This window comes from Lissotriton helveticus, chromosome 11, assembly GCF_964261635.1.
Source record: "Lissotriton helveticus chromosome 11, aLisHel1.1, whole genome shotgun sequence".
NCBI lineage: Eukaryota > Metazoa > Chordata > Amphibia > Caudata > Salamandridae > Lissotriton > Lissotriton helveticus.
In genome coordinates, this window is record NC_136072.1 from 825,913,915 (window position 1) to 825,927,584 (window position 13,670).

The window sequence follows — 13,670 nt, forward strand, 5'->3', positions numbered from 1 at the left end:
TGACTTCGGCGTCGATGGCTTTGGAGTCGAAGGCCTCGCCGGTGTCGGAAGATGCCAATGCGGCACCGGAGCCGGCATAAATGGCGCAGGGGCATAGGTTTGGGGGACACCCAGACCAAATGCCATCGGACCCGTGGGACCAACAGGCATCCCAGAGGGGTACATAGCCCTGGAGTATATACCATACATCGCATTTAAAAAATGCATCGGATCCTGACCTGGAGCCGGGAAGGTTGGGTACGAACCCCCAGACGGCTCTTGAGGGCGTGGAGTCGATACGACGTCGACCTCCTCTTCAGGCTGGTGTATCGGAGTCGACAGACCTTCAGGTAACGGAGCCTCTCCCTCTCCAATCAATACCTCCTCACCTTCATCCTCCCGATCCGGAGAATGGGATGGAATCGGAGATGGATTCGCTGTCTGCTTCGGCGAACCAGGCGAATTCGCATGCGACGCCTCACCTCCGGCGTATTGTTCTTCCGAAGCCGAAGACACCACTTCTTTCTCGACCAGCTTCACCTGCGACTTCGGCTTAGAACCCGAATCTTTCTTTGAACGATGTCGGGATTCATGAGATCTTTTTCTATGCTTCTTTTTCAAAGACCTCGAAGCATGAGCCGATGACGAATCCGAACACGACCTCGAGTGAGATCTCGACCTCGAGCGTCGAGTCCGCGATTTTGACTTCTTCTTCTCCTTACTTCCTTTAAGCTTCGCAACAATAAGCTTAGCTTCGCTCTCCCGGAGGGTCTTAGGAGTCATCTTCTTACAGGATCGGCAGTCTTCGACGTCGTGGTCGGAGCTAAGACACCACAAACAGCATTCATGTGGATCCGTAATGGACATAGTCTTGCCGCATTCCCCACAGCCCTTGAAACCTGTCTTCTTCGAAGACATGATGAAAGAGGAGATAAAGGAACAATAACAATGCAAAGTAACAAAGGTACAGTGAAAGCTACAGATGATCCCTAGAAAACCGTTAGCGTCGACAACGCGGAAAAAAGGGAACTGATGTCATCACGCCGGCGTGGGCCTATTATAGGCGTCGATGACGTCAGCGGAGTCGCGTGCGATGCCGTGCCTCTGTGACGTCCGAGTCCACGTCGGCGAGAAGCTACGAAAAGAATTTCCGAATGTTGCTGATGCAAGGGGGATATTCACAAGGTGAGGAATCCACACGGCAGATGTATCTATCAGAATGGGGGTTTAGAACTTACCCTCCTTGCCGAGGTAATCGCAATCAGAAAGACTGTTTTAAAAGATAAAATCATCAAGGGACACCTGTGCAAAGGCTCACAAGTTGAACTCATTAAGAAAGTAAGCACAAGATTCAAGTCCCATTGAGGAACAATAAAAGGAGTAGGAGGAAATTTATTTGTAAGGCTCTTTAAAAACTTTAAAACAATAGGAGACTGAAATAGTGATAACCTTTCACTGTCGCTACAGCAAAACCTTGCTGTGCCAAAGAGAGTGCAAACAACAGAATATCGGATAAACGAGCCTTTAAAGGGTCAATGGACTTCTCTCCACACCATGAAACAAACTTTGACCATCTATAAGAATAGATAGATTTGGTGGAAAGTCGCCTGGCTGATAAAATGACATCCACCACGTCAGGTGGGAGAGAAAAATAATTCAGGTTGCCCCGTTCAATCTCCAGGCATGAAGGTGTAAGGTCTGGAGTTCGGGGTGTAGAATCTGCCCCTGCGACTGCGAGAGGAGGTCTGCCCTGAGAGGGAGACGGGGCGGCGGACATGAGGAGAGGTGGAGAAGATCTGTGTACCACACCCTTCTTGGCCAATCAGGGACGAACAATATGACCTGGGCCCGGTCTTGGCGAACCTTCCTCAGAACCTGAGGAATCAAGGGTATGGGAGGAAACGCGTAAAGGAGTTGTGAGTCCCAACTCAAGTAAAACGCATCCCCCAATGCTTCCTGCATCAGAAACTGGAGACTGCAGAATGATGGGCAGTGAGCATTCACGCGAGTGGCAAAGAGGTCCACCCGAAGAGTTCTCCACAACCAAAAAACGTGACAAACCACCTCCGGATGAAGCCTCCACTCGTGGTCGGCTGAGAACTGCCGACTGAGACTGTCTGCACGCACGTTCAGAACTCCGGCAGATGATTTGCCACCAGACAAATCCAGTGGGCCTGAACCCAGGACCAGAGACGCAGTGCCTCTCTGCAAAGACAATGCGACCCCACTCCTCCCTGCTTGTTGACATACCACATCGCGCTAGTGTTGTCCGTTAGTACTTTAACCGACTGACCGCAAAGGGAAGGGAGGAAGGCCTTGAGTGCCAAACGTATCGCCTGCAATTCTAGAAGGTTGATATTTAAACAACCTCTCCTCTGGAGACCAAAGACCCTTGACCTCCAGATCCCCCAGATGAGCACCCCACCCTAGGGCGGATGCATCCATTATCACTGTGGACACCGATGGAGGCAGATGAAAGGACTTACCTTGAGACAGATTGCCTTCCACATTCCACCAAAATAGATACGCCGCAGCTTCTCTGGAGAACCTCACTGACTCCCTGAGATTTCCGATGTGCTGATAACACTGCCTGCGGAGGCACCACTGGAGAGCCCTCATGTGCCAGCGTGCATGGTTGACCAACAGAATGCAGGAAGCCATCAGACCAAGCAGACGAAGGACCTTCAGAACTGGAACGGCCGCGCTACTGTAAAATAAAGGAATCATTTCCTGTATGTGTTTGTGGAGGAGGGAATGACCGACACACAGTGATATCCAGTACTGCACCTAAGAACAGGTTGCGCTGAGAGGGCACCAGGTCAGACTAGGCACGTTTATCGAAAAGCCCAATCTGTACAACAGTGACCTGCAGATGATAGAGCACCTTCTCTGGCGACTCCGCCTTGATCAGCCAGTCGTCTAGATAAGGGAATACTGGTATCCCAGATCTTCTGAGATGTGCTGTCACCACGCCTTCACCTTGGTGAAGACTCGAGGTGCAGTAGTAAGTCCAAATGGGAGGAACGCAAACTGATAATGTTGCGATCCCACCGTGAAACGGAGATACTTCCTGTGCGACTTCAGGATCGGGATATGAAAATACGCGTCCTGCAAGTCGATCGACACCATTCAGTCCTCCTGCTTCAACGCTTGAAGAACCTGCGCAAGGGTAAGCATCGTGAACTTCTCCTGCTTCAGAAAGAGGTTCAAGATCCTGAGGTCCAGGATTGGATGAAGCCTGCCATCCTTCTTGGGTATCAGGAAATACCGGGAGTAGCATCCCAGACCCCTTTCCTGATCTGGAACCACCTCTGTCGCACCTTTTCTCAGTAATGTTAGAACTTCCTCCTGCAGGAGAAGTAGGTGGTCTACCGTGCAAAATCCTTGGCAAGGAGGGTAATTTGGGGGAAATTCCCAAAAGGGAAGAGCATACCCATTCTCTAAAAGATTGAGAACCCATAGATCTGATGTGACCGATTCCCAATCCTGTAGAAAATGAGTAAGCCGACCCCCCACAGGACCGACATAATCCGGAATGGCGGATCTAGGGCTGCTTTGTTGTGGTGGGAGGGGGGTGGGAAGAGGAAGAGGAGGAGGAGGAGGAGGAGGGGGAGGCTTGACGACCTCTAGGGCGTCCCCTGTTTCTACCTCTGTACGATTTGTACAGTGAGTTTTGCTGTTGCTGCTGCTGCGGTTGCTTGTAAGAGCGAAAGGAAGATCTTCCAAATCCTCTGAATTTCCTACTAGAAGAACCTCTGGACTGAAGACCTAAAGATCTAGCCATCGCCTTACTGTCCTTGAACCTTTCCAAGGCAGCATCCGCCTTCTTCCCAAACAGGCCCGAACCATCAAATGGAAGATCAATTAAAATGGCCTGAACATCAGATGAAAATTCAGAAGTCTTCAACCAAGCAGCCCTCCTGGTGGCAATAGATGATGACCCCATGACTCTTGCCACAGAGTCAGCAGTATCCAGCCCGCTCTGTATCACTTGGCAAGCAGCAGCTTGTATATCTGCAAGAACCTCACTAAAGTTCTGTCTGTCTTCCTCCGGAATCTTTGGAACCAACTGCTTCGCCGAATCCATTAAAGCGTGAATATAATGCCCTAAAAGACATGTGGCGTTTGTTGACTTGAGGGCCATGCTAGCAGAAGAGAAAACCTTCTTTGTCCAGTTTTTTAGACTCCTTGTCACCAGGCACCTGGGGAAAAGCACCAGTTGATTTTTTGGAACAGGCTGCCTGAACCACCAAGCTTTCCGGAGATGGATGCGAAGACAAAAAGTCTGGATCTCCCGGAGGCACTCTATACCTCCTTGCAACAGCCCTGGATACTGCAGGAGATGAAAAGGGCTTATACCACACTTCTAGGACAGGTTCTGTAAGTGCTTCATTAAAAGGTAGCATAGGCTCCACCACAGAAGAGGGAGAATGGAGCACCTCCGTCAAAACGTTTGATTTGAACTCCGCAATAGGCAGATTCAGATCTAAAAGTTCAGCTGCCTTTCTAATGACCATATGGCATGGTGCTAGGTCCTTCGATGGGGCATCGGGACCTGAGCAAAGCTCCCAATCCGGAGAAAACTCCAACCCACTTGGATCCTTAAGGTCATCAAATAAATCATCAGATTCATGCAGCTCTCCCTCTTCCATCTCCTCTTCTCTATATCTTCGCTCCTCTAGAAGCCTTTGAGCCTCTCGCCTTGACCTCATCCTCGGGATCTGCGTCGAAGGAACCACAACCGACTCTGACGGAGCCGGCGCCGGCGCCGGCTTCGAGCTCGGAGCCAGAGGATCAGTCCGGAACGTATGAGGTTGAGTCGAGGTCGGAGCCGGTGAAGATGGAATCGGCATCGATGACCTCGGCGCCGAGAGATGCCAAGACGGAGCCGGTGCCGGCATAAACGGCGCCGGAGCATACGTCTGATTAAAGGCCATCAGACCCATGAGACCAACTAGTGCTCCAGAGGGGTACATGGCTCTCGAAAAGACCCCATACATCGCATTTAAATAATGCGTCGGGTCATGCCCTGGGCCTGGAAAAGGAGGGTACGAACCCACAGGCTGCTCCTGTCGAGGTACAGGAGCAGGGTCAACCGGATCTTCGGGAAGATGCACCGGAGACACAGACCCCTCTGGCAATGGAGCCACTTCCTTCTCTTGAGGTAGAGAATGCGTCGGGGAAGGATTCGATGCCGAAGCCGGAGACCGCTCCGGCGACTCCTCAGGCGAGGGCTCACCTTCCAGGTTCGGTAAGACAGGAGATGGTGGCACATAATCCTTCCGATGTTGACGACTTGGAGACTTCGACTTCGGAACCGAATCCCTCTCGGAATGACGAATGACGCCGAGACCCGTGTTTCCTCTTTGATTGAGAAGCATGTCCCGAAGACGACCTCGAAGCTGACCTCGAACGGGACCTCAACCGCCTCGAGCGGGACTTCGAACTCTTCCTGTCTTTCTTGCCTTTCATCTTCGCTACACGAAGCTTTGCCTCTTTTTCTCGCAGCGCCTTGAGGTTCATCTTCTTACAGCATGGACACCCTTGGACATCATGGTCAGAAGACAGACACCATACACAGTCTTCGTGCGGATCCATAATGGACATCATCTTCCCGCACTCTCCACAGGGCATGAACCCAGTTTTCTTCGAAGACATCTCGACAGGAAACAAGAAAACACTGGAAACAACCAACAGTAACAGAGTAACAACGAGCTACTGGAGATCCCTAGAAAAAACGTTAGCAGCGACGGCGCGGAAAAAAGGGAACTGATGTCATCGCGCCAACGGAGTCCTATTATGGAGTCAGTGACGTCAGCGGAGCCGCGCGCAATGCCTTGCTTCAGTGACGTCGTCCATGTCGGCGTGATGAGCTACAAAAGAATTTCCGAATGTTGCTGACGCAGGGGGATATTCACAAGGTGAGCAATAACTACTAGTAGCTTCTGTTATCTCGCAACTCTTAAAACAGCTCTACAATACCATATCTCTGCCCCTTCTCCTCCGCCCACAAAGCCTTCCACGTCTTGCCTTCTTAGCATCTTAGCATAATCCAGAAACCAGATAAAATAGCACTTCCAACTCACAACCACTTTTAACCAGCTGGGAACATCATGGTGGCACATGATGCCATTCTGGAGGTATGCAGGCTGAAACTGATTTCGACTTCTTCTGCCTTGTTCTGTCAGTTGGATCAACTAAGACTAGTAACAAAAGGATTCTAGGCTGGTCTGTGTGCTGTAACAACAGAGGTCTATGGGCCACATGTATCAACCTATTTTGAAATAAAAAAATGTGTGAATTGCTACATTTTACCGTTTGCGAAGGCAAAATAGACTTTTAAGATGTATGAAAGGCTTTGGCAGTGCAGTCTGCAACTACAAATTGGGAATTGAAATTTTCGATTCTCTAAGCACATATACCAAACATTTTCTAAATGCAAACTGTGCATTTAGGAAATGCTTTTACCATTGACTTGAAGTGAATGGTAACCATGTGCAATTTATGATAATGCACAAAAAATGTATTTTATAAAGCACCATGTAACGCACTCGTTCCTAGGGCATTTGCATGCTTTACCTGTGCACATTTCTTTTTTAGGGTGCTTCCGGGGGCCTTAGGCCCCCTGGCACCATGGGTTTTGCCCTTTATCACTTATTAATTTAGATGCCAAGATTTCGCAAAGGCTTTAGCCACCAGACTTCAACCACTGATGCTGATATTGGTCCTCTCGGATCAGTCTGGTTTCATACCGGAGAAGTCCACGTCCCACAACTTACGCACTATTTCGGGATGCTTCATTTATTGGATCCTTCCCTACCCGCGGCAGCAGTGATGTTGGATGCGGCGAAGGCATTCAATTCCATCGAATGGAACTACATGTTTCAAATCCTGATGCAAATGGGATTCCCTGCAGTTTTTATTGGATGGGTGCAGCTGCTATACACTGATCCCTGGGCACGGGTGCGGCTGCGGGTGGGGCGGCCTAACATCTTCTTTCACCGCTTCTGTTCTCCATCATGCTTGAGCCCCTAGCTTATATAATCAGAGACTCAGCTATAAGGTTTGCACACCGGCCTGTGGCATATCTCCTTATGCTGACGACATGGTCTTGTTCATCAGAGAACAGTACAGATACCTGGCGCCGGCTCTACGGGAATATATAAGATTCTTTTCCGGCCTGTCCATTAACTGGGACAAATTGTCGATACTGCCTCTAATACAGCACACAAAGTCGCCCCCTTTGGAGTTTCCGTTGGTGTGGTCTACCAATCCCATCAAATACCTGGGTATATGGGTGCACCGGTATCCTGAGATAGTGATTAAAGAAAACTATGGGAGAAGGTGCGTCCAGCTTGAGCAGCAAGTGGACAGATGGGTAGTATTACCACTATCTTTGGCGGATCGGATTGCCCTCATTAAAATGATTGGGTTACCTCGCTTTCTCTATCTGGTCAGTAACATCCCAATAAAATTAAATCAGCAGTTTTTTACTACAGTGCGGTCACTACTGGTGCGTTTAATCTGGGGAGGGAAACGGGCTCGTGCGAGTTGGGACACACTTATATTGCATAATGATAGGGGTGGCTTCTGTGTGCCAGATATGCACCTGTACTATCTCTGGGTGCAGGCGCAGTACGCCTACTGGTATAGTCATTACGATCTCATTCCACATGTTGCGGTGGAAGATGGGGATTCACATCCGATTCCTCTAAAGTATATCTTAACACACACACATAGAGGCACGCCCAAACATGAAATTAACGTGATAGACACCACCATTGATGCCTGGTATTCTATCGGCAGGCTGGCGGCGAAACTTCCACTTTATGCTCCAGCGCTCCCCCTGGCTCACCATGCTGCACTCTCGATGATTCAGGAAAATGGTACGATGCATTCCTTGCGACAGGCAGGTACAGAAAAAAGCAAGATGTGTTTCCGAATGGAAGCTTACTCACAGCAGGGGAGGTGCAATATATTCACAACCCGACACCGCTTTTAGGTTCATACTGCACAGACTAAAGCTGGTGCTACAGGCGCGTTATGCAACGTTTCCAGCGGAGCCGCCCATGCAGCAAACATTGCAGTTGCTTCTTGTCACTCCCACCCGTCACAAACTCATAACTATATTGTACAGGTCAGCGAGAGCAGAAAATGTACACAAAGAAGATAAAAGCTTTGCACATTGGAAAGATAGGCTCATTCCACCGCTAATGCCCATGGAATGGGAACATAACTGCAAGCTCACTAGTGCCCTCACCCACAATGGTAACTTGCAAATCATTCACTTCAAATACATCCATCAGATTTACCACACACCGCTACGACTAAATAGATGTGGGCTACGAGATAACAGTAGGTGTAAAAGATGTGTGCAGCCGGATGCAGATTCTCGGCACCTGGCATGGGATCGCAAGTGGGTGTCTGAGTACTGGGTGAAGATAGTTCAGAGTAATCAAGCTATGTCGGGGTCCTTGTACAATGCACACCGAAGATCTGCTTATTGAGTTGCATTCCACAGCTAAAGGGAGCAATAGGCAAATTTGTCAGAATTGCGCTATTACTTGCAGAACAGCAGGTGGAAATAACCTGGGAAAGCGTTCAGACCCCGAGACCAGAGCACTGGCTAAAAGATCTGGTCTACTGCAAGGAGAACCTTGAATTGCATGCAGAGGAACAGCCTTCCTCCTCATGACCTAAAGACATATGGGAACCCTTGAGACAATATCTACAGGCACAAGACCAGACAGCATCACCAAGCAACAATGTCTGATAGCCTTATGTATGCATGTTGTTATCAGTCCATTTCATAAGTGTCTAAACAAATGATCATCTGGTGAATAAGCCAACCACATGCTGTTTGTTAGATGTTTGATGTCTGAAATGTTTTTGGACGCTACTGATGTAATATCTCTGCTGTGAAAACCAATAAACATAATAGGGAGTTGGAAAAGTTTTTCAGACTACGAAAGTGAGATTCTGAATGGATACCGATTCGGTATCTGGAAAGGGCATGCTGCAAGAGTCCCTTCCAAAAACAGAATCTGTATAGAAGGTATCTGTGTTTTGCGTCTGAAATCCAGTCAGAAATATTTGATAGTTTACTGGCACGTCAAAATAGGGCGAAATGCATTCGAAAAAGGCAAGGGGTCTCCTAGCGAACCCTTCTGCTTTATGAATAAGAAAAAAATGTTTGTTGAAGAGTTGGCAGGGGTCCAGGGGGAAAAAAGTTAACTATTCTTTTTAAATGCACACCGTTTCCTTTAAGGAAAGACGCCTGCATTTAAACCAAAGTTTACGTAAATGAAAGACAATAACTGACATGGTAGCTGCTTCAATATTCATGCAATAGGTTGGATTGCGGCCTACTATGATTTAGATTTTTTAAACTGGCCTATTAGTATATAGGTCAATTCTTAAAAATCTTTTACTGGTTGCAAAAAACACTGGAAGCAAAGTGTGAGCAGTATTTTGCAAACAGATATTTGTATATCGGGGGCCATAGTGATATGTCTCTGATCTTCTGAAGAGAAACCTCATGCGTGACAACGGTCATAAATCCAGTTCCCGACTTCGCTTAGAAGACGCTGAAAGTATATGTTAAGTCACTCCCAATTCACAAATCTTTCAGAGGTGAAGATCGAATCTGGCACATTTAGAGTTATGAAATGTGTCATATTAGATTGTCAAATTTTCTCGGGAGTCTAGGGAGTGATGTTTGCTGAAGGCAGAGACTTTAAAATATTAGGTTGACATATGCAGATAAGCACACGAAACGTCAAGCATTTATGAGGTCTTAAACATCTGGAGCCTTCGTGACCAGTGCAGTATGCCCCCTTACTTCCCAAACACCAGGGGAATCTAGGATTCCAGAATATGGGGGACTCGAAGGGGGATAAGCTAAGTGTATCCTCAAAAACGTGGAATTACTGGAGAAATCAGGAATATTGTGAGTTTTTATGTAGGGTTTGTGCCAACAAACTGACGCAACCCTGATGTAAAATCTGGGCATCAAACTTACACATTTATTTTTTAAAACCCTGCCACAAAGAAATTGCCAATAAGGAGAAATGTGGCAGTAAATCTGTTATGCCGAACTGGTTGCAAATTCATTATTTTTAAAACATGCTGCAGAGATCTTTATATGCAAGCTAAATCTTAGGGACCGCACCAACAGACCGGGAGGAGGAATCGCCATTGTCCACAGAAATACCCTCAGAATCTCGACCAACACCGAAGACACCCTCGGCACCGCCGAACACTTGCACTTCCAGATCCACATCGATCCCAACACCACCCTCAGAGGAACCCTTGTCTATCGACCCCCTGGACCCCAGCCACAGTTCAACGACTCCATCACAGACGTCTTCAGCTTGCACGCCCTGGCCTCCTCAGACTACATCCTCCTCGGAGACCTGACCTTCCACCTCGAGAACGCCAACGACAGCAACTCCACCACATTGCTGGACAACCTCAGCCTCAAACAGCTTGTCACAACACCCACCCACTCCGCCTGACACACATACAACCCCATTTTTTCCGCCAGCAGCCACGTCACCTCCAGCCACACTGCCAAACTCCACTGGACCGACCACCGCTGCATCCACTTCTCCTTCCAGAAAAACACTGCACACAACCACCCGCAACGAATCCCCTCCAGCAGCTGGAAAAAGGTCACCAAAGACCAGCTTCTCACCACCCTCGCCCACGGCCCTCCAACCGACCACACCGGCATGACTCAGCCGCCCGCAACCTCAGGCAATGGATCGACGACAGCGCCAACACTCTCGCCCCAATCAGGAAACCCTCATACAGACGCACTGACAGTAGGGCCATCTGGTTCACCACCGATCTCCAGACATCCAAGCAGACCTGCCAAAGACTCGAGAAGAAGTGGAGCCACGAACAGACACCAGACAACCCTGCAGCCCTCAAGAACGCCAGCAGCATGCACCACCAACTCTTTAGAACCGCCAAAAGGACCTCCTTCAAGGACCGCATCGACAACAATGCACACAATAGCAAAGAGCTCTTTAACATCGTGAAGGAACGTGCCAACCCCAGATCCAACTCTAACGACATCCCACCGTCTGAAGACCTGTGCGACTCTCTAGCCACCTTATTCCACCGCAAAATCATAGACATCCACGACAGCTTCAACACTCAGACCTCCCCGTCAGCCGCCGACATCCCTGACCCACCACCCACCAGCCACACCGGCCTCCTGCTCGCCTGGATCTATGGCAACGACGAAGACACCATCAAAACCATGAACACCAAAACCATGAACACAATCCACTTCAGCTCACCGTCAGACCCCTGCCCTCACCACATCTTCAACAAAGCGAGCTCCATCATCGCACCCCAACTCCGGCAGATCCTCAACAGCTCCTTCGAGACCACCAGCTTACCGGAGAGCTGGAAACATGCAGAGATCAACGCCCTGCTCAAGAAACCCAAGGCAGACCCAATGGACGTCAAGAAGTTCCGGCCCATCTCCCTGCTCCCTTTCCCGGGGAAAGTCATCGAGAAGATTGTCAACAAACAACTGACCCGCTTCCTCGAAGAGAACAACACCCTGGACTCATCCCAATCCGGATTCGGCAGCAACCACAACAACCACAGCACCGAAACCGCCTTCATCGCCGCCACCGACATCAGCACTGTGCTGGACAACGGCGAAACAGCAGCCCTCATCCTTCTAGACCTCTCGGCTGCCTTCGACACCGTCTGCCACCATTACCTACGTACACGCCCCCACAATGCAGGGCTCCGCGACAAAGCCCTTGGCTGGATCCCCTCCTTCCTCACCGACAGAACCCAGAGAGTCTGCCTCCCCCATTCCAATCTGAAGCCACCTGGATCACCTGCGACGTACCCCAAGAATCTTCCCACAGCCCGACCCTCCTCAACGTCTACATGACGCCGTTCAACAACATCATCCGGTCACACGACCTCAACATCGTCTCATTCGCTGACGACACCCAGCTGATCCTCTCCCTCACCAAGGACCCCGCCACCGCCAAATCCAACTTCCACTAAGGAATGAAGACTGTCGCCAAATGGATGAAGATCAGCTGCCTGAAACTAAACTCAGACAAGTCAGAGGTCCTCATCCTCGGCTCCATACCCTCTGCCTGGGCAGACTCCTGGTGGCCGGCCTCGCAGGGAGCTGCGTCAACCCTCACCGACTCATCACTGTCAATGACCCAGCAAGTCAACGCCTTCTCCTCCTCCTGCTTCAACACCCTCCGCATGCTCCGCAAGATCTACAGATGCATCCCCACCGGAACCAGAAGAACGATCAGCCAGGCCCTCGTCACTAGCAGGCTAGGCTACGGCAACGCTCTCTACACGGGACCCACGGCCAAACTCCAGAATAGACTCCTACGCATACAGAACACCTGCGCACGCCTCATCCTTGACATCCCCCGCTACAGCCACAGCACTGCCCACCTGAGAGACCTGCACTGGTTCCCCGTCAACAAGAGGATCACTTTCAAGCTCCTCACCCACGCTCACAACGCACTCCACGACACCGGACCAACATAACTCAACAAAAAACTCACCTTCTACACTCCCAACCGCCAGCTCCACTCCGCTGACCTCGCCACCGTTCCAAGCATCCACCGAACGACCACTGGCGCAGACCTTTCACCCATCTGCAATAGACCCAGGTCCTGCTGACCTTCAGGAGACGTCTCAAGACCTGGGTATTCGAACAGTAGAAGCATCCCCCCCCAGCGCCTTGAGACCCTCGCGGGTAAGTAGTGCGCTCTTCAAATTACTTGATTGATTGATTACGGATTAATATTTATATAGAGATAACTCTGGAAGATAACGTATCTGCAGGAGAGCTCTGTGTTTTGTCTAGTCCCAGTTTTGAATCAAAGTAGCATATAGGGTTAATATGTCCCCTCATAGCACATTATGTAACATGTAGATGACAAGATTTTTATTTTAGTGGGTTACTGCTTTTAACATAGAGATCCTTCTGTTACTGTCAGTTCATAAATTGTACTCCTTTTACTATACCACAGTGAGCTATGAAGAACATGTGGCTCCTACGCCTTCTAACCCTCACTATCTTATGTAACACACCCTTTATAGTGATGTACACATATGATTTATTGTCAATGTATTATGTTCACGTGTGATGTAAAGCGCTGACACCCTGCATTGGGATGAGTAGTGATAAAGCACTGTAAAAGAAATAAAACAAAATAGTGGTCTGTAAATTGTTATTTGTGTAAATACTGGGAAAGACCAACACATCTGACATTGTTACAGCGAATGCATGTCTCTTATATACAGAGACTGAACAAAGTCAAAAACATGCCTCTTTTAAGTACCTTTGAAGTGATAACAAGCTGTGAGCCTTTGTTTCCCCTCTATTGCATCTAGGTGTGAAACTCCCGACAATTCCGAAACAGAATAGTCCAACAAAAGAAGGCCTGATGGCCTCTTAACTTTGGCTTTCGTTATGGACATGCTGGAATCTGATAAGCCCCTTGCGTGTGCTGCTGAAATTGTCCCGGTGTCTGAAAATTACACCGGGTCAAGTTCAGCATATTGCTGTGGCATCCAAGCTCTTGCAGAGTAGACGGCATCCATCCTTGTGAAAATAGAGGGGAAGAAACCATTTACTCGACTGCATCCTCAACTTGTGCCCTGGACAGTGTCTGGGCGCA

The 13,670-nt window shown here is 49.1% G+C and overlaps 1 protein-coding gene across 4 annotated transcripts in view; it reads right to left on the minus strand.

Moving 5' to 3' along the window:
• LOC144792108 (myoferlin-like) overlaps positions 1–13,670 on the minus strand; it is a 2,487,894-nt gene that overhangs the window by 375,656 nt on the left and 2,098,568 nt on the right. The gene's annotated exons all lie outside the window — the stretch shown is intronic.